The 20,774-nt window shown below is 43.3% G+C and overlaps 1 pseudogene; it reads left to right on the forward strand.

Moving 5' to 3' along the window:
- LOC112234517 overlaps positions 1-20,774 on the forward strand; it is a 34,772-nt pseudogene that overhangs the window by 7,270 nt on the left and 6,728 nt on the right.

Below are 20,774 nucleotides of genomic sequence, written 5' to 3' on the forward strand. Positions count from 1 at the left end.
TCTCCACACAGTGTTGTGTGTTCCTTCCAAATAACTCAACTTTAGTTTCACCTGTCCACAGAATATTTTGCCAGTAGTCCCGTGGAACATCCAGATGCTCTTTTGCAAACTTCAGATGTGCAGCAATGGACAGCAGTGGCTTCTTCCGTGGTGTCCTCCCATGAACACCATTCTTGTTTAGTGTTTTACGTATCACAGACTCGTCAGCGGAGATGTTAGCATGTTCCAGAGATTTCTGTACGTTTTTAGCTGACACTTTAGGATTCTTCTTAACCTCATTGAGCATTCTGATCTGTGCTCTTGCAGTCATCTTTGCAGGACGGCCACTCCTAGGGAGAGTAGCAACAGTGCTGAACTTTCTCAATTTATAGACAATTTGTCTTACAGTGGACTGATGAACATCAAGGCTTTTAGATATATTTTTGTAACCCTTTCCAGCTTTATGCAAGTCAACAATTCTTAATCTTAGGTCTAGTGAGATCTCTTTTGTTCGAGGCATGGTTCACATCAGGCAATGCTTCTTGTGAATAGCAAACTCAAATTTGGAGTGTTTTTATAGGGCAAGGCAGCTCTAATCTCATCTCATTGATTGGACTCCAGGTTAGCTGACTCCTAACTCCAATTAGCATTTGGAGATGTTATTAGCCTAAGGGTTCACATGCTTTTTCCAACCTACATTGTGAATGTTTCAATGATGCATTCAATATAGCCAAGAAAAATACAATAATTTGTGTGTTATTAGTTTAAGCAGACTGTGTTTGTCTGTTGTGACATAGATGAAGATCTAATTTTATGACCCATTTATGCAGAAATCCAGATAATTCCAAAGGTTTCACATACTTTTTCTTGCCACTGTAGTCCCAAAATTTTGACTTGCAAAACCAGCATCATATGATGCAAAATGCATCATATGGGACAGATATCTGTATTTTGAAAGCTACATATTTTGAAACGTTGATAGCTGACAAGTGACAAGCAAAACACTTGGGACTAAATCAACAGATTAACAGATTAATGAAACAAATACCAAAAGACAGTTTTCGGGTGGAGTTTTCCTTTAACTTTAAGTAGCTCAACATATTATTACTCCATCCTCGTGAAAGTAACAACCTGACACGTTTTCATTTTCGACAAAAACAGCTTTATATCAAAGGAGTGCCTTTTATTTGACGGATGCACATGCACAGTTTGGAGCGAGATTGCCGTTAGACTCAATGATATGCATAAATCATGGATTGGTGATGCTATGTTATTGCCCCTTGAGGCTTTGAAGCCACCGATCGGCCACATTGAGCTCCACAGTGGATGCTTCATAATACCCATAAAACCTAGAGGTCAAACACGAAAATGGTTCCAATTGTTTTTCCACCATTCATTACTCGCATAGGATATTTTAGAAACACTTCAAATTAAGTATGTGTTTGGTGTAGGCTTACCTTGGCGTGGCGTTTTGATAATATCTCTCTCATCATCACTCAATACCTAGGTTTACCTCCACTGTATTCACATCCTACCATACCTTTGTCTGTACATTATACCTTGAAGCTATTTTATCGCCCCCAGAAACCTCCTTTTACTCTCTGTTCCAGACGTTCCAGATGACCAATTCTTATTGCTTTTAGCCATGCCTTATCCTACTCCTCCTCTGTTCATCTGGCGATGTAGAGGTGAATCCAGGCCCTGCAGTGCCTAGCTCCACTCCTATTCCCCAGGCGCTCTCTTTTGATGACTTCTGTAACCGTAATAGCCTTGGTTTCGTGCATGTTAACATTAGAAGCCTCCTCCCTAAGTTTACTTTTATTCACTGCTTTAGCACACTCTGCCAACCCGGATGTTCTAGCTGTGTCTGAATCCTGGCTTAGGAAGACCACCAAAAATTCTGAAATTTTCATCCCAAACTACAACATTTTCAGACAAGATAGAACTGCCAAAGATGCAAAGATAGCTTGCAGAGTTACCCAAACAATTTGAACTTCTACTTTTAAAAATCCACCTCTCTAAAAACAAGTCTCTCACCGTATTCACCTGTTATAGACCACCCTCTGCCCCCAGCTGTGCTCTGGACACCATATGTGAACTGATTGGCCCCCATCTATCTTCAGAGCCCGTGCTGCTAGGCGACCTAAACTGGAACATGCTTAACACCCCAGCCATCCTACAATCTAAGCTTGATGCCCTCAATCTCACACAAATGATCAATGAACCTATCAGGTACCTCCCCAAAGCCTTAAACACAGGCACCCTCATAGATATCATCCTAACCAACTTGCCCTCTAAATACACCTCTGCTGTCTTCAACCAAGATCTCAGCGATCACTGCCTCATTGCCTGCATCCGTAATGGGTCAGCGGTCAAACGACCTCCACTCATCACTGTCAAACGTTCCCTGAAACACTTCAGCGAGCAGTCTAACCAGACCTTTCTAATCGACCTGGCCGGGGTATCCTGGAAGGATATTGATCTCATCCCGTCAGTAGAGGATGCCTGGTTATTTTTTTTAAATGCCTTCCTAACCATCTTAAATAAGCATGCCCCATTCAAGAAATTTAGAACCAGGAACAGATATAGCCTTTGGTTCTCCCCAGACCTGACTGCTCCTAACCAACACAAAAACATCCTATGGCGTTCTGCATTAGCATCGAACAGCCCCCGTGATATGCAGCTGTTCAGGGAAGCTGGAAACCATTATACACAGGCAGTTAGAAAAGCCAAGGCTAGCTTTTTCAAGCAGAAATTTGCTTCCTGCAACACTAACTCAAAAAGGTTCTGGGACACTGTAAAGTCCATGGAGAATAAGAACACCTCCTCCCAGCTGCCCACTGCACTGAAGATAGGAAACACTGTCACCACTGATAAATCCACTATAATTGAGAATTTCAATAAGCATTTTTCTACGGCTGGCCATGCTTTCCACCTTGCTACTCCTACCCCGGTCAACAGCACTGCACCCCCCACAGCAACTCGCCCAAGCCTTCTCCATTTCTCCTTCTCCCAAATCCAGTCAGCTGATGTTCTGAAAGAGCTGCAAAATCTGGACCCCTACAAATCAGCCGGGCTAGACAATCTGGACCCTTTCTTTCTAAAATTATCTGCCGAAATTGTTGCCACCCCTATTACTAGCCTGTTCAACCTCTCTTTCGTGTCATCTGAGATTCCCAAAGATTGGAAAGCAGCTGCGGTCATCCCCCTCTTCAAAAGGGGGGACACTCTTGACCCAAACTGCTACAGACCTATATCTATCCTACCCTGCCTTTCTAAGGTCTTCGAAAGCCAAGTCAACAAACAGATTACTGACCATTTCGAATCTCACCATACCTTCTCTGCTATGCAATCTGGTTTCAGAGCTGGTCATGGGTGCACCTCAGCCACGCTCAATGTCCTAAATGTTATCTTAACCGCCATCAATAAGAAACATTACTGTGCAGCCATATTCATTGATCTGGCCAAGGCTTTCGACTCTTTCAATCACCACATCCTCATCGGCAGACTCGACAGCCTTGATTTCTCAAATGATTGTCTCGCCTGGTTCACCAACTACTTCTCTGATAGAGTTCAGTGTGTCAAATCGGGGGGTCTGCTGTCCGGACCTCTGGCAGTCTCTATGGGGGTGCCACAGGGTTCAATTCTTGGACCGACTCTCTTCTCTGTATACATCAATGATGTCGCTCTTGCTGCTGGTGAGTCTCTGATCCACCTCTACGCAGACGACACCATTCTGTATACTTCTGGCCCTTCTTTGGACACTGTGTTAACAACCCTCCAGGCATGCTTCAATGCCATACAACTCTCCTTCCGTGGCCTCCAATTGCTCTTAAATACAAGTAAAACTAAATGCATGCTCTTCAACCGATCGCTGCCTGCACCTGCCCGCCTGTCCAACTTCACTACTCTGGACAGCTCTGACTTAGAATACGTGGACAACTACAAATACCTAGGTTTCTGGTTAGACTGTAAACTCTCCTTCCAGACCCACATCAAACATCTCCAATCCAAAGTTAAATCTAGAATTGGCTTCCTATTTCGCAACAAAGCATCCTTCACTCATGCTGCCAAACATACCCTTGTAAAACTGACCATCCTACCAATCCTCGACTTCAGCGATGTCATTTACAAAATAGCCTCCAATACCCTACTCAACAAATTGGATGCAGTCTATCACAGTGCAATCCTTTAGGTCACCAAAGCCCCATATACTACCCACCATTGCGACCTGTATGCTCTCGTTGGCTGGCCCTCGCTTCATACTCGTCGCCAAACCCACTGGCTCCATGTCATCTACAAGACCCTGCTAGGTAAAGTCCCCCCTTATCTCAGCTCGCTGGTCACCATAGCATCACCCACCTGTAGCACGTGCTCCAGCAGGTATATCTCTCTGGTCACCCCCAAAACCAATTCTTTCTTTGGCCGCCTCTCCTTCCAGTTCTCTGCTGCCAATGACTGGAACGAACTACAAAAATCTCTGAAACTGGAAACACTTATCTCCCTCACTAGCTTTAAGCACCAACTGTCAGAGCAGCTCACAGATTACTGCACCTGTACATAGCCCACCTATAATTTAGCCCAAACAACTACCTCTTTCCCTAGTGTATTTTTTTATTTTTATTTTGCTCCTTTGCACCCCATTATTTGTATTTCTACTTTGCACATTCTTCCACTGCAAATCTACCATTCCAGTGTTTTACTTGCTATATTGTATTTACTTTGCCACCATGCCCTTTTTTTGCCTTTACCTCCATTATCTCACCTCATTTGCTCACATCATATATATAGACTTGTTTATACTGTATTATTGTACCTTGTACTTCCGGCGCCGACAGAGATGGCCGCCTCGCTTCGCGTTCCTAGGAAACTATGCAGTTTTTTGTTTTTTACGTGTTATTTCTTACACTAGTACCCCAGGTCATCTTAGGTTTCTTTACATACAGCCGACAAGAACTACTGAATATAAGATCAGCGTCAACTCACCATCAGTACGACCAAGAATATGTTTTTCGCGATGCGGATCCTGAGTTCTGCCTTACAACCAGTGTAACCGAGTGGATCACATGCAGCGACCAAAAAAAAAACGACTCAGAAAAAGAGGGAAACGAAGCGGTCTTCTGGTCAGACTCCGGAGACGGGCACACCGTGCACCACTCCCCAGCATTCTTCTTGCCAATGTCCGGTCTCTTGACAACAAGGTTGATGAAATCCGAGCAAGGGTAGCATTCCAGAGGGACATCAGAGACTGTAACGTTCTCTGCTTCACGGAAACATGGCTCACTGGAGAGACGCAATCCGAAGCGGTGCAGCCAGCGGGTTTCTCCACGCATCGCGCCGACAGAAACAAACATCTCTCTGGTAAGAAGACGGGCGGGGGCGTATGCCTTATGGCCAACGTGACATGGTGTGATGAAGGAAACATACAGGAACTCAAATCCTTCTGTTCACCTGATTTAGAATTCCTCACAATCAAATGTAGACCGCATTATCTACCAAGAGAATTCTCTTCGATTATAATCACAGCCGTATATATCCCCCCAAGCAGACACATCGATGGCTCTGAACGAACTTTATTTAACTCTCTGCAAACTGGAAACGATTTATCCGGAGGCTGCATTCATTGTAGCTGGGGATTTTAACAAGGCTAATCTGAAAACAAGACTCCCTAAATTTTATCAGCATATTGATTGCGCAACCAGGGGTGGAAAGACCCTGGATCATTGTTACTCTAACTTCCACGACGCATATAAGGCCCTGCCCCGCCCCCTTTCGGAAAAGCTGACCACGACTCCATTTTGTTGATCCCTGCCTACAGACAGAAACTAAAACAAGAAGCTCCCACGCTGAGGTCTGTCCAACGCTGGTCCGACCAAGCTGACTCCACACTCCAAGACTGCTTCCATCACGTGGACTGGGAGATGTTTCGTATTGCGTCAGACAACAACATTGACGAATACGCTGATACGGTGTGCGAGTTCATTAGAACGTGCGTTGAAGATGTCGTTCCCATAGCAACGATTAAAACATTCCCTAACCAGAAACCGTGGATTGATGGCAGCATTCGTGTGAAACTGAAGGCACGAACCACTGCTTTTAATCAGGGCAAGGTGTCTGGTAACATGACTGAATACAAACAGTGCAGCTATTCCCTCCGCAAGGCTATCAAACAAGCTAAGCGCCAGTACAGAGACAAAGTAGAATCTCAATTCAACGGCTCAGACACAAGAGGTATGTGGCAGGGTCTACAGTCAATCACGGACTACAGGAAGAAACCCAGCCCAGTCACGGACCAGGATGTCTTGCTCCCAGGCAGACTAAATAACTTTTTTGCCCGCTTTGAGGACAATACAGTGCCACTGACACGGCCTGCAACGGAATCATGCGGTCTCTCCTTCACTGCAGCCGAAGTGAGTAAGACATTTAAACGTGTTAACCCTCGCAAGGCTGCAGGCCCAGACGGCATCCCCAGCCGCGCCCTCAGAGCATGCGCAGACCAGCTGGCCGGTGTGTTTACGGACATATTCAACCAATCCCTATACCAGTCTGCTGTTCCCACATGCTTCAAGAGGGCCACCATTGTTCCTGTTCCCAAGAAAGCTAAGGTAACTGAGCTAAACGACTACCGCCCCGTAGCACTCACATCCGTCATCATGAAGTGCTTTGAGAGACTAGTCAAGGACCATATCACCTCCACCCTACCTGACACCCTTGACCCACTCCAATTTGCTTACCGCCCAAATAGGTCCACAGACGATGCAATCTCAACCACACTGCACACTGCCCTAACCCATCTGGACAAGAGGAATACCTATGTGAGAATGCTGTTCATCGACTACAGCTCGGCATTCAACACCATAGTACCCTCCAAGCTCGTCATCAAGCTCGAGACCCTGGGTCTCGACCCCCCCTGTGCAACTGGGTACTGGACTTCCTGACGGGCCGCCCCCAGGTGGTGAGGGTAGGCAACAACATCTCCTCCCCGCTGATCCTCAACACTGGGGCCCCACAAGGGTGCGTTCTGAGCCCCCTCCTGTACTCCCTGTTCACCCACGACTGCGTGGCCATGCACGCTCCAACTCAATCATCAAGTTTGCGGACGACACAACAGTGGTAGGCTTGATTACCAACAACGACGAGACGGCCTACAGGGAGGAGGTGAGGGCCCTCGGAGTGTGGTGTCAGGAAAATAACCTCACACTCAACGTCAACAAAACTAAGGAGATGATTGTGGACTTCAGGAAACAGCAGAGGGAACACCCCCATCCACATCGATGGAACAGTAGTGGAGAGGGTAGCAAGTTTTAAGTTCCTCGGCATACACATCACAGACAAACTGAATTGGTCCACTCACACAGACAGCATCGTGAGGAAGGCGCAGCAGCGCCTCTTCAACCTCAGGAGGCTGAAGAAATTCGGCTTGTCACCAAAAGCACTCACAAACTTCTACAGATGCACAATCGAGAGCATCCTGGCGGGCTATATCACCGCCTGGTATGGCAACTGCACCGCCCTCAACCGTAAGGCTCTCCAGAGGGTAGTGAGGTCTGCACAACGCATCACCGGGGCAAACTACCTGCCCTCCAGGACACCTACACCACCCGATGCTACAGGAAGGCCATAAAGATCATCAAGGACATCAACCACCCGAGCCACTGCCTGTTCACCCCGCTGTCATCCAGAAGGCGAGGTCAGTACAGGTGCATCAAAGCTGGGACCGAGAGACTGAAAAACAGCTTCTATCTCAAGGCCATCAGACTGTTAAACAGCCACCACTAACATTGAGTGGCTACTGCCAACACACTGTCAATGACACTGACTCTACTCCAGCCACTTTAATCATGGGAATTGATGGGAAATTATGTAAATATATCACTAGCCACTTTAAACAATGCTACCTTATATAATGTTACTTACCCTACATTGTTCATCTCATATGCATACGTTGATACTGTACTCTATATCATCGACTGCATCCTTATGTAATACATGTATCACTAGCCACTTTAACTATGCCACTTGGTTTACATACTTATCTCATATGTATATACTGTACTCGATATCATCTACTGTATCTTGCCTATGCTGCTCTGTACCATCACTCATTCATATATCCTTATGTACATATTCTTTATCCCCTTACACTGTGTATAAGACAGTAGTTTTTTTTTTGGAATTGTTAGTTAGATTACTTGCTCGTTATTACTGCATTGTCGGAACTAGAAGCACAAGCATTTCGCTACACTCGCATTAACATCTGCTAACCATGTGTATGTGACAAATAAATTTGATTTGATTTGACTGTAGGTTTGTTTTACTCCATGTGTAACTCTGTGTCGTTGTATGTGTCGAACTGCTTTGCTTTATCTTGGCCAGTTTGCAATTGTAAATGAGAACTTGTTCTCAACTTGCCTACCTGGTTAAATAAAGGTGAAATAAAATAAATAAAATAAAATAACCGGGTAGGCCGTCATTGTAAATAAGAATGTGTTCTTTAACTGACTTGCCTGGTTAAATAAATAAAAAATAATTTTAAAAACTGTCTCTTGTAATTCTGTCTCGGACAAGGTGAGTTTCATCAATATTTGCCTTAATTTACTCTCAAAAATTTGAAATACTAATTATCAACAGAAAAGACCCCATGCAAGACTTCCTGCAGGAAGCTCTCGCCAACACTGTCAGCTACCATTCACCAGCGCAATCAGAGGCCTTCTGTGCGCAATCCATGTGGAATCCATGTGCTATATTGAAATTAATTGAATAAAGTGTTGAACTTCTTTTCCCCTTTCTCTCTGTCTTAGCTAGCCACTGACTAAACTTTAGCTAGCTAGCTAGTTAGCAAAGCAGTAGATAAACCATATATTTTGTTTTACTTAGCCTAGATAATTGTTTGTACAGTATGTCAACTATTTCAGACATGGTATTTTTCAAGGATGAGGATGAGCATGAGCATTAAAAGGGGAGAAGATCACTATAAATCTGGCCATGTGGAGGAGGGCAGCTATAATGAGGGCAACTTACCGGTTTGGTCAGGGCCAGCATGAGGAATAAAGTGTATCCTGTGTAGCTATTAAGTAAAGATTGAGCATCTTAGCAATACAATGTGTTCTACACAACTGTCAACATTCTATAAGGAAAGAGCCACATAATTTACCCTGGATACCAGACTTAGATGAGTCATAACTCAGTTTTAGAATGTTGTCATTAACGAGAATGAATATATAAAAACATATTTTTATTGTAACCCTGGACAAGCACACCCGATTCAATTTGTCAACTAATCATCAAACCCTCAATGAGTTGAATGAGGTGTGTTTGTCCAGGGCTACAATGAAAATGTGTTCTGTTGGGGGTACTGGAGGACCAGGGTTGGTGTACTGTTGGGGGTACTGGAGGACCAGGGTTGGTGTACTGTTGGGGTACTGGAGGACCAGGGTTGGTGTACTGTTGGGGTACTGGAGGACCAGGGTTGGTGTACTGTTGGGGATACTGGAGGACCAGGGTTGGTGTACTGTTGGGGTACTGGAGGACCAGGGTTGGTGTACTGTTGGGGGTACTGGAGGACCAGGGTTGGTGTACTGTTGGGGGTACTGGAGGACCAGGGTTGGTGTACTGTTGGGGTTACTGGAGGACCAGGGTTGGTGTACTGTTGGGGTACTGGAGGACCAGGGTTGGTGTACTGTTGGGATACTGGAGGACCAGGGTTGGTGTACTGTTGGGGTACTGGAGGACCAGGGTTGGTGTACTGTTGGGGTACTGGAGGACCAAGGTTGGGAAACACTGACCTGGAAACATATGGAGGAGAGATGTACAGGAAGAAATTACTGAGAATGGCATCAACTGGCCTATGCTACTAATAGGAGCCATGGGCTTAAGTCAAGTCAGTCATCTGATTAGTCATGCTCAACAGGTGCAGTCATTGGAACAAAACTGTTTTTGCTGTTTGCATGGCAAAAATGTTGAGCCCATCCCCAACAGCCTCAAGAAACACCTGGAGGGAATAATAAGGAACTTCTAGTGGAAGTGAACCACAACTAGGCTACTAACTAAACACTATGCAGCCAACCCTCACTCACTGGACAATGAGTTGACTCAATCCATGTTCTTACAACACAGAGAACATCACTTGTGGCAAATGTTTCCCTAAGAATGCTGAGCTGAAAAATCACATGAGTGTTTAGCACTATGTGGATGGGACATTCCTGCTGGGATGGAGGATTTATCTGGAATGCTCAACTAGATGATCAGGACAGTCTAGGGTACTACTTGCCCGAAAGAGATGAAGTCTTGCGACGACTGTACTTCTGATTCTGATTCTCAAGAGGAAAGTTAATTAGCTGTGAGATCACTAAGGAGGACCAACAGTGGTTGAGGGATCATCTGAAAGGGACTGACATGTCTAACTGACTTCACAGGTTCTTTGATTAGTCATGTACAACAGATGCATTCATGGAACAAAACAGTTTCTGTGGTTTGTATGGAAAAAACATTGAGCCCACAACATGCACCTCAGTGAGAATATTCTGTAACTGTGTCATGGTGGACGTGCCTGAAACGTCATTGTTTCCATTGAGCTCCAAATAAGAAGTAAGTATAATTCGATAGGACTAACCCTAAGAAAATCCTCTGGACTGCTTAACTAGAGAGACAGCGAGAGAGAGAGAGAGTACATCTAAGGATCGGAGAGACATCACTTCCAGCAGATCTCCTTGCCGAGGGAGGCATTGAACATCATGTACTGTTTCTCATAGGGGGTGCCTGAAGATGTCCTGCATGTCACGCCTTATGTCTAAAACATGGGATAAAGGGGAGACAAGATCTCAAAATTCAATGTTTTATCACATTTGATGAGTTACTAACTTGTCTGTCCACATTCTCGATCTGCTGTAGTCCCTACACCTGGAATCTCGCACTCGGATCACACTGGCACAGGAGGTCCATGCATCAGATGGCCTCAGGGATACACTCCTGTTGGACTGGAAAACAAAAACATTTGGTCAGTGGTGGGTCTTTTTCAAAGCTGTATCACTATCTTATCTGGACAGAAAATGCATTGGTTACCACAACACAAACACACCTTGGACAATGTGACAAGTGGTCCCTCAACACCCAATCCTAAATCATGAGAACCATACACAAACATACTGTGCAGATATACATTTCAGCCACACCTGTTGCTGACAAAGCCATGCAATCTCCATAGACAAACATTGCCAGGAGAATGGCCTTACTGAAGAGCTCAGTGACTTTCAACGTGGCACCATCACAGGATACCACCTTTCCAACAAGTCAATTCATCAAATTTCTGCCCTGCTAGAGCTGCTCCGGTCAACTGTAAGTGCTGTTATTTTGAAGTGAAAACATCTAGGAAAAACAACGGCTCAGCCACAAAGTGGTAGGCCACACAAGCTCACAGAACGGGACTGTCAAATGCTGGGGCATGCCCATAAAAATAGTCTGTCCTCGGTTGCAACACTCACTACCGAGTTCCAAACTGGTCCAAACTGGAAACTCATTAAATGGGTTTCCATGGCCGAGCAGCCGCACACAAGCCTGAGATATCCATGCACAATGCCAAGTGTCGGCTGGAGTGGTGTAAAGCTTGCCACCATTGGACTCTGGAACAGTGGAAACGTGTTATCTGGAGTGATGAATCACGCTTCAGCATCTTGGAGTCCGATGGATGAATCTGGGTTTGGCGGATGCCACGAGAATGCTACTTGCCCGAATGCATAGTGCCAACTGGAAATTTTGGGGGAGGAGGAATAATGGTTTGGGCTAGGCCCCTTAGTTCCAGTGAAGGGAAATCTTAACACTACAGCATACAATTACATTCTAGACGATTCTGTGCTTCCAACTCTGTGGCAACAGTTTTGGGAAGGCCCTTTCCTGTTTCAGCATGACAATGCCCCGTGCACAAAGCTAGGTTCATATAGAAATGGTGTGGAAGAACTTGACTGGCCTGAAATTTAACTGACCTCAAAATGATACATTATTTTTAAAGGATTAATGACCTTAGATTTCAGCATTTGTGGCATCCATTTCAGGAAAATCCTAATATACCTCAAATGTCGCATTGCTCTTATCATCATTGGTGTTACTACTCCTAGTGGTTGCACAAAGTTAAAATAATGGTAAAAAAATATTTAAAGTCATAAAGCTACCATATTAGTTGATTTAGAATGGGAAGATCTCGTCTAAAAAAAAGTTTTCCCAAAACGACATGCCCAAATGCCAACATAAAACGAATCAGCAGCTAGCCAGCTAGCCAATTTTCAGTTGATGCAATAATTTTCTCAGTCAAACACATTACCCAAAATGCACTGTGTGTCTTTTGTTTACCAGGTCATGTAATCTTTGGTGTAAAAGTAAACTCTAACAGAGAGCACCTTATCTATCCACTGGGCTGCAATATCATCCTCAAAATCCTAACAAAAAAGAAACAGGAGTTTATGCACGGCCACACCAACAACGTCTCCTGTGTCACTGTGTCCAAAGGTGGAAAGTATGTTGCCTCATAGTCAGGTCACTTTCATGGGCTTCAAGGTAATGGACTAATGCAAAGATGAAAGAAAAATGGATGGGCAGAAAACTGTTATGAAAGATAATTAGCTGGCCTTTATCATTCTTTGAACATGAGGATGATGTTTTAATATGGGACTTTGCCATGAGAAGAATATATGCTCACCTGCAGCTCCACAAAGCTTAAGTGGGAGGATTGGCCTTCTCCCCTCAATGTCACCCTTGGGGGCCAGGATGATGGCAGTTTTTGTCAAACTTTGTGAAATACTGACATTTGACTCAGATCCTCTGTTATAATATAGTAGTTACAAATAGGTGTATTCATACATTTTAACTGAATAACTGTGTGCTTCTGTAATTTCCAGATAGTGGTGTGTAAAATAGAAAACAGAGAAGCCATTTGTGGAAGCCCGGCCTCAGCCCACAGTGGTGGTCCCTGCCTTACTCTGCAACACAAGTGAAAACATCTTTCTATAGGCAGAACAGTATGTATATCTAAATAGAGCTATTTTTGTATAACTTTGGCTTGGCACACCTTCTAATGAAATGTTACAGCTATGGGCCTATAAGGATCTGGATCATCTTCTTGTAACGACACTCTCCGCGTTTGGGAACTTGATCTTCCCCACAAGATTATACACAAACAATGTCAGACAGGGCAGCCGAAAACAATTGTGAAATGCATTTGGGTAATTATAATATCAGAACACATGGCTATACACAGGGCTCCATGCTGACCTTTCATACAAGGAGTACATGTGCACCTATGTTGAAAAATGTAGGCACACACAAAGAAATTAAGTCGCACTGTAGAGCCCTGAAACATTCAAACACGTGAATATGACCCTTTGTGAGAGCGTCATTTCCTCAGCATACTGCAGTAAATCTTGCAGCAGTTTGCAACCTGAATAACTTGTTATTTCTTGGTACAGATCCCTGAGGAAGGCAGCTATCTCTACTGTGGAACCAGTGGGGATATCCTGAAAGTCAGTCTCAAGACCAAGCTTCTTAATGGGCCGTGTCCAAGTGAAACAGAAGTTCAGCAAGGTGGCTTCAAAAAAGGAACACGGTATGAGGAGTTTAATATCTGGCTTAGTTAGATAGACTGCAGTACAAAACTCAGCATGCATTTCCCCTTGTTGTCTACATGGGGTGAACACAGTCTGTGATGAAGACAGGCAACATACTCTCGGCTCAGGAGATGGCACGTTCACTCTGTTCAGGATTCTCATCCAACTTCAAACACATCAAGTGAGTCAAGTGTCTGGAATGGAGGTCTTTATTCACTTTTATAGTTATTCTCTCACTTCAGTAATCCTGTGTGCATTTTCCAAAAGCATCTAATACACCACTGTACTACTCAAGGAACACTACCTGTACATGTATTCTTTGGTTTCTACTCTCTTTGGCAGGAAGGTTCAGCTGGAAAGGGGTGACATCCATAGCGCCCCGTGGTGATGGTCACCAGATCTTTGTGGGCACAGAGGCAACACAGATCTGCCATTTCAGCTACACTGACTTCAAATAGGAGTTCATCACCTGATCACCTCCAGCCATAACAGCGCGGTGAACGATGTGAGTGAAACAACAGGCTAAAAGGTCACATAATATATGCCATCACATTCCATTTGTGTGCAGGGTCAGTCCCCTATTGAATGCAAATAGGAAACTGTTTCTGCTTGACTGGCTGTTCATTTTGAAGCCAATTGAAACCAGTAGAGGGGGCTACACAATCATTTGGTAACCTGGTACATATATGTTAAGTATTGTTTTCCAATAGATGGCAGTATTGACTCAATACAGTGTTTGCCTTATGCTAGCCTTCAAATGTATGCCATGTAACCATGCTCGGAAAAGCCTCCGGTAATATACGCCAGGTGCATTCCGGTAACGTTATTCTACGTGACAATTAAATTCTAAAACGTACTTACGTGTCCGGTGCCAACAATCTAAGAAGCAAGATACTACATCCTCCAAAGTTTATCAGAGTCATTGTCAATAGCTAAATAAATTCATTATGGGCTGATAAGTGCTTTAATTTAATGTATATATCTTGATGTATATCTCACAGTGGCTCATCTGAGCTCTTTGCCACGTTCTGAGAATGACATCTGGATATGGCATACGGAGACCTCTGAAGAAGTGCTACATATCACTGTGCCCAACATGACCTGGCTGCAACGCTGTGGAATTCATGATTGACGGCAGGAGCATCATCAGTGGTGGATTTCCCATTCCATTTCTTAGCAGCAGAAACTCAGGGGCTTTCTATTGTAAGCCATGTCTGCTGTCTGGAAATGCAAATGCATTCCTCTGGTGGTGATTTAGTTGGGCAACAACAGTTGTGCCATTTTTAACTCGGATGAAAGAAAAACAATACTTTGTCATGCATTCATGTTTGTATTTCTCCCAGTCATTGACTTTTGTGCCGTTTTCTTTCAGCCTGGAATGATGATAAGATCTGTGGCTTCACTCCTGAGACTAGCAGGCTGATGATTACTGTGCAGAACGCCCACAGCATGGGTGTGATTGACAGCCATCGTCACCACCAGAGGCTACAAGATGATTCAAATCAAATCAAATTTATTTATATAGCCCTTCTTACATCAGCTGATATATTAAAGTGCTGTACAGAAACCCAGCCTAAAACCCCAAACAGCAAGCAATGCAGGTGTAGAAGCATGGTGGCTAGGAAAAACTCCCTAGAAAAGGCCAAAACCTAGGAAGAAACCTAGAGAGGAACCAGGCTATGAGGGGTGGCCAGTCCTCTTCTGGCTGTGCCGGGTGGAGATTATAACAGAACATGGCCAAGATGTTCAAATGTTCATAAATGACCAGCAGAGTCAAATAATAATAATCACAGTAGTTGTCGAGGGTGCAGCAAGTCAGCACATCAGGAGTAAATGTCAGTTGGCTTTTCATAGCCGTTCATTAAGAGTATCTCTACCGCTCCTGCTGTCTCTAGAGAGTTGAAAACAGCAGGTCTGGGACAGGTAGCACGTCCGGTGAACAGGTCAGGGTTCCATAGCTCCAAGCAGAACAGTTGAAACTGGAGCAGCAGCACGGCCAGGTGGACGATTGCCAGCGGGGAGGGGAGGGACAGGTAAAGATCATGAAGATAAAGCACCATGGAGATATAGATAAACAACAATGATGGAGATAAAGAACCATGGAGATAGAGATAAAGAACCATGAGCATTACAAAGTACAAATAGGGTCGATAATGGCAGACCCTGGCCATGACCCCATTTTCCGAGGGTGTCTCAAGGTGAGTTGGGATATGCAAAAATACACATTTCCAATTCACACATGCATATTAATACACACTTTTACATGCATGAAATAGGACAAATATAAGCACCCACCAAATTATATAATTATAGATACCTATAGTTAGTGGGCATGAAACCTCTGCACTGTGTTAGGGCCTACCAGATAAACAACGTTTTCAAAAACCACAAGCCTTGGCTCATGTTTATTCATAACAGAATCTGGTTACAATGCTATTGATATGAAGAAAGGACTAATAGTTTAACAAATAGTATTTGATTCTAACAGTGAAACAAATAGAAGCAACATATACTGTATACTCTGGTTAGAAGTGTCTGCTACCACCCTGAGGAGTACCAGATCATCACTAGTAGCACAGACAGAAAGGAACATTAACCACCACAGTAGGATATATTGAAGAGCATTTACTAACAGAGAATTCAATTTATTCCAGATTGGGTTAATGACTACCAAAGTATTTATTTAGTCATTACCATGGAAACACAATGGATGATTGATCGCACAGTGAGACGTGTGTGAGCGGCAGATGTCATAGTAGTGTAATGCGATGACAATGACAGTGCATTGTATTCTCTGCTAAGGGATTGTTTGTTCCTAAAGCAGACGGCATAGCTATGACTCAACCAGATGGTCTCTGTGGGCCACATCTAGGATGAGGTTTACTTCTTCACAGAAAACCACATTGGAAAATTCTCTCTCCATGTTCAGCTTTAAAAATAAAAAAAATTCACTGCTTTAACAGAGCAAGCCATAGAGCAGCACATTAACTTCATCTATTTTTGTTATTTGAGGCTTTCCACAGAGATTACTTCCCTTGGGGGTTGATAATCAGAGTTCTTCGTGAATACAGTCCATAATGTATTGATGACATTGGGTACATAATGCTAGTTAAGCATAAACCTATAAATCAAAACTGGAACACTTTTAAAGACATACTTTGCCCTTTCTTTTTAACTGAGGGGGAGAGTTCTGTGTTTACATGAATGTACTTTTTGCTAGCATCACTTCTTTACATCAAAGGACTAGGTATCTCTAAACTGTACAGTACTGGAGCATGTGTTTTTTCATGAAAAGTTGAGGCACAATCACATAGGATATACAATCTAAACTCTTCCCTCCTCCTGAGCACGTTCTGTGTAACTTTGCAATGACAGAAAAATGGAAAGGCACCTGCGTCTTAAAAGGGAAATGTGGTATTTGTATTTGTTGGTATCTGCCAACCCCAGAGATGATTATTACTTACTCACACACACACACACAAATATATGTTTTAACAACTGCATGTTGCTATTTGATAGACGGTAGTGGCGACCACTTGCATACTGTGAAGGACTCATTAGGATAAAGTCAAGGCCTTAGGTCAAAATCCCCCAAAATGATTTACCAGCCAATAAATTATGGTGTGCACGATACATCTGCTTATAATGTTAAAAACAGGAGGAGAGATTGACACAAATTTGTATTAATTAAAAAGTTTGAATAATGAATACTGGTCATTATCTTATTTCATAGTGTCACTTTTCTATATAAATGTTACCATATTTTATTTCATAATGACACGTTGTATTTCCCAATGGATTTTTTCATTATAACATTTATCGCTTCATTAATGGCGCTGTATCACATGATCTATTTCCGAATTTCATGGCCTTTTCATAATTTCATGGTCTTATTCAAAATAAAGGGATATGTCAATCAATGTAAGTGAGTGGTCTTTAGCCACTGATTGGCTAATCCTTTACAATCAATTACTTTACCCTGTGAATTTGACCTAACATTATAACGGAAAGCGCAAGACATTTATTTACATTGTACTAGCATAAGCAACTAATGATAACATTTCAGTGAACAACTATCCCAGAATAGAAACATTTCACACAAACAACAAGTAACAGAATCTCTACCCTCAGTACCTGTTAGTGTTTGTGAATTAAGATGACACCTACCTTGGGTTGCAAAAGGGTCAGAAATTTTACATGGGAAGTTAAGCCCAGGAATTTTGGGAACTTTGCTTAAATTCATCAAAAAAAGTTAACTTATAACAGTGAACCTTTTTGGTGGGATACACATAAGGCAACTCTAGGTTTTGTGGCATATTTTAGTTAAACTATCCCCAATTGAATGGAATTGCAACCCTCTGCATGCACAAAGCATTCTTCCATTACATGTACAGTTGATTCTCAAGATCTTGCACACTTCTAAACAGCCTTATGTACATTTGCAAATACTGTGCCAAATAATATGTGATGAATGGAACAAAGATGCAGAATCATCTGGCCAAGTGCATAACGTTCCCTCAGCGCTCACAACAAGCAACCTCTGACAAAAGACCCTCTACTTCTAAAAGAGGGGAAAATTATGAATCAGACACCTTATCGATAGCAACAGCTCATGGTCCTCCTGGAATCAGAAGTTTTTTTTGACTCAATGGAAGAACGTAGTCAGAGAAACTCTGATGAATGTCTTGCTCAAGCTGTGTATGCAACTGGTTCACCTCTGATGCTCACAGGCAATGTGTATTGGAAGACATTTCTGAATGTTCTTTGCCCAGCATACACCCCTCCAATCAGACATGCTTTATCTACTCATTTGCTGGATGCAGAGTTCAACAGAGTTCAAGTGAAGGTAAAGCAAATCATAGAGAAAGCAGACTGTATTGCAATCATCTCTGATGGGTGGTCGAATGTTCATGGGAAAGAAATAATTAACTACATCTCCACCCCTCAACCAGTGTTCTACAAGAGCACAGACACACGGGACAACAGACACACTGGTCTCTACATTGCAGATGAGCTGAAGGCAGTCATCGATGACCTTGGACCACAGAAGGTATTTGCACTGGTGAGAGACAATGCTGCGAACATGAAGGCTGCTTGGTCTAAAGTGGAGGAGTCCTACCCCCACATCACACCCATTGGCTGTGCTGCTCATGCATTGAATCTGCTCCTCAAGGACATCATGGCACTGAAAACAATGGACAAACTCTACAAGAGAGCCAAGGAAATGGTTAGGTATGTGAAAGGTCATCAAGTTATAGCAGCAATCTACCTCACCAAGCAAAGTGAGAAGAATAAGAGCACCACATTGAAGCTGCCCAGCAACACCCGTTGGGGTGGTGTTGTCATCATGTTTGACAGTCTCCTGGAGGGGAAGCAGTCTCTCCAAGAAATGGCCATATCGCAGTCTGCCAATATGGACAGCCCAATCAAGAGGATCCTCCTGGATGATATATTTTGGGAGAGAGTGGTAAGCTTCCTGAAACTCCTGAATCCTATAGCTGTAGCCATTGCACAGATTGAGGGAGACAATGCCATCCTGTCTGATGTTCAGACTCTGCTTGCAAATGTAAGAGAATAAATCCATACTGCCCTGCCCACTTCACTGTTGCTCCAAGCAGAGGAAATTGCAGTTCTACCTGAAGCCCACACATGCCGCAGCGTACATGGTGGACCCCAGTGTATGCTGGCAAGAGCATCCTGTCTGGTGCAGAGATCAACAAGGCCCATGGTGTCATCACTATCATGTCTCGCCACCTTGGCCTGGATAAGGCCAAAGTTCTTGGCAGTCTGGAAAAGTGCACTTCCAAGCAAGGGCTTTGGGATGGAGATGAGATATGTTGGCACGACTGTCATATTGCATCAGCCACCTGGTGGAAGGAACTTTGTGAATCTGAGGCTCTTTCCCCTGTTGCATCCATCATCCTCCAAATCCCACCAACATCAGCTGCCTCAGAGCGCAACTGGTCCTTGTTTGGGAACACACACACCAAAGCACGCAACAGTCTGACCAAAACATGGATGGAAAAATTGGTGGCCATCTGGGCAAATTTGAGGCTTTTTAAGCCTGACAACAAGCCATCCTCAACATGGTTAGAGAGTGACAGTGAAGATGAGCCCTCAGAGTCTGATGTTCAAGAGGTGGACATTGAGGAGATCCAGGGAGAAGACAGAGAAGATGAGCCCTCAGAGTCTGATGTTCAAGAGGTGGACATTGAGGAGATCCAGGGAGAAGACAGAGAAGCCTGAAAGGAAGACATTCAAAGCTTTAGTTTCTAGACTATCATTTTACAGATGTATGTTGAAAACATTTTTGGGAGATGCTATGGATCATTCAATATTCCGTTTCTTTTGTTGTTCAGTGAAATCATTCCACGTGAAGAGTCAACTCATTTAATTAAAGTTCAATTCCTAACTAAATAGTTTTTATTTTTATTTCTATTGGAAGGATTTAATAATTTGCAATTATGTCTACTTATGATAAGGTAAAAGGTTTGTTTCTGTCTCCATATTATATGGTAAATATAATCCAATGCAAAAAACATCTACATTTAAAATGGTATTAATATTAATTTGCATTTATTTCCGTTAATACCCATATATTCCCATTCATTCCCACGGAATGTTTCCACCTCTGAATATTCCCCAAAATGTGCAACCCTACACCTACTACAATAATTATCTTATGTGGGGTCCTCCTCTTGCATTATTGCTTGGGATAAGTGCCATCCCGGGATCCTTGGGATGTTCCTACCCTTACCTAACCTTTAAGGCGCCCTCATAATAGGTTTGGTTTGTTCCTAGCAGAACTCGGCTAAGCAAAGCGAACGTCTGTGCCTCGCATACTCCCTTAAAATAAACTAGAAAAAACATGCAATATTACTGTTTGTCCCTCTTGAGAAGCAGTAGCAAAAACATCTGTAATTAATTTTGATGCCCACGGATCAATTTCCAAAACAGATTCCCAGAATCAGGAGGGAATAAGCAGGAAATTCGGAATCCTCCAACCAAGATATCTGTAAAACCAGGGATTATTTGTTTTAAAGTTCCCAGAATTTTGCAACCCTCAGTAAAATACACAAGGTGCAATTTTGAAATTTGGTTGTGCATCAGCAGTTTTAATTTTGATATGTCAGTCACTCAATTATCCATGTTAGCTAACAATTTTTAGATTGGTAAATTAGTCTTGCCATCTATGTAAACTTG

The sequence above is a fragment of the Oncorhynchus tshawytscha genome, linkage group LG09, assembly GCF_018296145.1.
Source record: "Oncorhynchus tshawytscha isolate Ot180627B linkage group LG09, Otsh_v2.0, whole genome shotgun sequence".
In the NCBI taxonomy this organism is placed as follows: domain Eukaryota; kingdom Metazoa; phylum Chordata; class Actinopteri; order Salmoniformes; family Salmonidae; genus Oncorhynchus; species Oncorhynchus tshawytscha.